Below are 3,910 nucleotides of genomic sequence, written 5' to 3'. Positions count from 1 at the left end.
TGTACTATCTTCCCAACTTTTCTGTAAATCTACTACTGTAATGTAGTTATAAAAACACGAAGATGACTAAGAGATGATCTCCATTCTCGAGGAGCTCACAGTCATTAGACAAGGCAAAGCGTCCATAAGTTATAGTCAAGTATAATGAGTTTGTGATAAAAGGAAGCATGGGACCTTGAGTGTTCAGTGGAGGGTACCTGACAGCGGCCGGCAGGCATAAGGAACCCTGGGGAAGAGAGTGATTCTGAACTGAGCATTACAGAATCAAGAAGTCAAGAGGAAATGAAAAATGCAAGAAGTAATGGGGTCTAACCTTTATCACCGGCATCAAGAGCAAATTCTACAGACGTCTACAGCCACCCCAACTTGGATTGCAAGTCTCCATTCCTGCTTTATCTCCCACCCCCTGACTTCACAGTATAATTAACTCTCCGATCAGCGCCTATCAAACGTGGATCCATTGATCTCCAAATTCTTGTACTGTCTGGCCTCCTCTGCACATGTTGCCACATGGTGGATGGTGAGCACATTTTTGTCTCTCTCTCTCTCTCTCTCTCTCTCTCTCTCTCGAGATTTTATTTTATTTCGAGAGAGAAAGCACGTGAGCAAATGGAGGAGGGTGCGAGGGAGGCAGAGGGAAAGAGAGTCTCGAACAGACTCTGCGCTGATTCGCAAGACCAACAGGAGGCTCGATCCCGCGACTCTAAGACCATGAACCAAGTTAAAATCAAAAGTCAGATGCTTAACCAATTGAGCCACCCAGGCACCCCTACTTTTTTGCCTCCTTAAAAGGCTCTGTAGTCTTCTGTACCTGCACTGTTTCCCTAGTCCTTCAAAATTCCCAAACCTTACCAGGTTATGAGTTCCCTCCCTTCTTCAAGCTCAAAGCATGTTTACCATACTCTGACTCTAATTTGAATACTTCTACCCATTCACTTTCATTAAAATATTGCACAATAACTCTGAAATTATTTATATTTCTATGTATTTATATATTCCTTTCATTAGTTATATTCCTTAATTCTCCAAATAATGGGTTTGTCTTGGAATTTGCATTTTGGAATGATAAGACTCCTCGACTGTCATCTTTCTCTTACTTGTTCAAGGGAAAAATAGGAACTCATATTTATTGACAATTAGTGTATCAGGAATTAAGGCATGTAAAATATGTCAACTTTCCAGATTCCCCCAAATGCCTCTGAGCTTAATATTATTATCGCTGTTTTCTAAAACTACAGGAGGTCACTGGGGCTACAATGCCCACACAGACATCTACCAGAATCCTGAGTGTGGAGTCAAACCAGCACCAGAGCCCAGGCTGTTTTGGCTCCAGCCTGCGACCATCTGCGTGCAATCTAGGGGACCCATAGAGGCAGATTCATTTCTCAACATTACACGTCTCTGTAGTGTCAGGGCCAGAGTGATTCTCAGGTCTGTGTAGTGGCCATACTGCTCAGCTAGACCTATGACCTAAAGCAATTGTGCAGGACCCCAGTTCATCAGTTTCCTCAGTTTTATAATGGGGCTGAAGAGAGCACCTACCTCATAGGTTGCGGTAAGGAATAGAGGAGCTCATGTTGCTGCCATCATCGTTCCTGTTAGTACTCATAGCTGTCATAGGACTTGTTTTATTGGTGTTTTGCTCTTTTTGGCCTCTTTGGCACAGAAAACATGCAATGCTTGTTTGTTTTACAGTTTCTGGTTTTACTTCTATGACAGTCCTCTCGTTTTCCAGAATATAAAAAATGAAATGGTATTTAACTTTAGTTCAAGAGCTTGACAGTTGAGTCACGCTTTAAGAAAAAGAAGGGTGTCGTTTAGGCTGTCAAGAAAATATGGGGATTGTCACACAGCTTTGGGCAGGTGGAGACAGGGGCCGAGCTGGTGCCCGTAACCTTTCTCTTCCTCTTTCCAAGCATCATTGTGCACCAAGAAAGGGGACACTGACCTTGAGAGCACACAGAGAAGAGATACTATTTCAAATGAAGCAATAAAATGTGTAATATATGTTAGTAATTAGAGAAACTGTTTCACTCTCTTCTCAGGTTTAATAGCTTCTCAAAGATGGTGAATAAGTTAAGGGAGTTTTTTAATATTCCTCCGAAACACGAATCCATGTACAACCTTGTATTACATAATTAAAAATGTCTTTGATCTGAAAGTCTTAGATTTATCCTCGCAAATTAAGTGTTGAACATCGGATCTCCCGGTTTTATTCATAATGCAAACAAGTAAAGGCAGGCAGGGCCACTTCCAGGGGGTCCTCAATACAGAGGGAGAACCGTACCTTGATTCACATCAAACACCATCATGTGTCATCTGGGAAGGAAGGCTGATGGGCAGCATGAGAGTTACCTTAACTCTGTCCTGATGAGAATGGGAGATACAACTTAGACGTCCGGGGAAAGTACACAACCATATACTCAAATAGATCCATAACGCAGAAGAGGTGGAACTCACCAAAGACATCTCTCTACTTTGTGAAGTCCGTGAGGCTGTCCCAGCACCATCACCTCCTATAACTCTGCTGCGAATACTAAAAGGTATCGCATGTGAAAATACTTTGAAAATAAGAAGTGTTAGAAGTATGTTTGTTGTGTTTTCATTCTTTAAGTGGGCTATGCCCATGGCAGAGCGGGTAAGTGTCCACCTGACCATTTGTATGGTTTTATGAAAAGAAATGGGATGTTAGCAGTAATTTAGATAAATCCAGTAGAGAAGTAAAGATTTGTTGGGAAGACTAAGTTTTTATTTTCGATTAATAAAAAGGTGCTATTAATACTGAAAGAAAATATTATCACAACACAAGCTTTTCATGGAGTTCATTTAATAGAGTAAGATATCACCTGTCATCTAGACTGATGGGTAGTGCTGATGACATACCTTCCACTGTAAGGATGCTATGATATTTAATGAGTGAGCCTAAAAATCAGGTTAGTACAGTTGAGGGGAAAAAGTCGTGGAGATGCCAGGGATCGAACCTGGGACCTTATGCCTGCAAAGCATATGCTCTACCATTGAGCTACATCCCCAGATATGGAGACAGCCTGATATGGAGATGAGTTGGCACAGTTAGTCCTTTTAAAAAGATGGGCAGATAATCTCTAGGGAATGAAACAGCCCTGGGTTCCTATGGTTTCAAATTCCAGTCACGGAACGTTCTTAAGCATTCCTCAAGGGACGTTTTGCACCAGTCACGTAACGTTCTTAAGTATTCCTCAAGGGACGTTTTGCACCATTAATATAGAATTGTCCTGCTGCTTTAGAGCTCAGTATCGTGCTAGCTTCCCAAGCCTTATTTATAGACATGATGAAGTACCACCTTCCTTCAAAATTCATCTTATTTCTGTGGTCTCCTACTCATCCATCCAAGAAAATATTTTAATTATATTCCACAAAGTCCCTATGCCTTCTATAGGGGAAGGGGAAAAAAATCTTTCTTCTTTTGTCCCCTAGTTTCTGTGACTGGAGCCTTGAAAATTAGACCAACAGAAAGTGGATTAACAAGATAAAAAAGAGAGTTTCTTACTAATTCCCTCCCACCTCCACCCCCCAAACACAATGGGGAGAAACCCACCAATGAGTAACTCAAAGGGGTGTTTAGAACAGGGGAACAATCAATCAGTGGGAAGTGACAAGACAAAGGAAGAGGGGTTTAGGTTTTTAGAGGTGCAAACTGGGGTAAGTAAATGTATAGGGGAAACCAGAGGGAGATAGGGGCTCTCCAGAGGGTCTGAGGGTGTAGAGTCTTCTCGGGATGATGCTACCTCCAGTGGAGGGTTGGCATCCCCTTCCTGGAACAGTGTGAGTTGGGAGCATCACAATGGGAATTTAGGGTCTGCTTCCAGGAAAACAGTTGCCTTCATCTCAAAATCATCCTTGTGCCAGAGTGCCGTATTTGGGGGTGGTG

At 42.2% G+C, this 3,910-nt stretch overlaps 1 non-coding gene across 1 annotated transcript; it reads right to left on the bottom strand.

The window, feature by feature from the left end:
- Positions 1-2,960: 2,960 nt before the first annotated feature.
- TRNAA-UGC lies at positions 2,961-3,032 on the bottom strand. The gene has a single exon. It is a non-coding gene; the product is annotated as a tRNA-Ala (tRNA).
- Between the last annotated feature and the right edge of the window lie 878 nt (positions 3,033-3,910).

Source organism: Enhydra lutris, unplaced genomic scaffold (assembly GCF_002288905.1).
Source record: "Enhydra lutris kenyoni isolate GAN:26980312 unplaced genomic scaffold, ASM228890v2 scaffoldscaffold36, whole genome shotgun sequence".
NCBI classification, from domain to species: domain Eukaryota; kingdom Metazoa; phylum Chordata; class Mammalia; order Carnivora; family Mustelidae; genus Enhydra; species Enhydra lutris.
The sequence above is the reverse complement of the archived record's forward strand: the minus strand, read 5'-3'. Positions and strand labels throughout refer to the sequence as shown.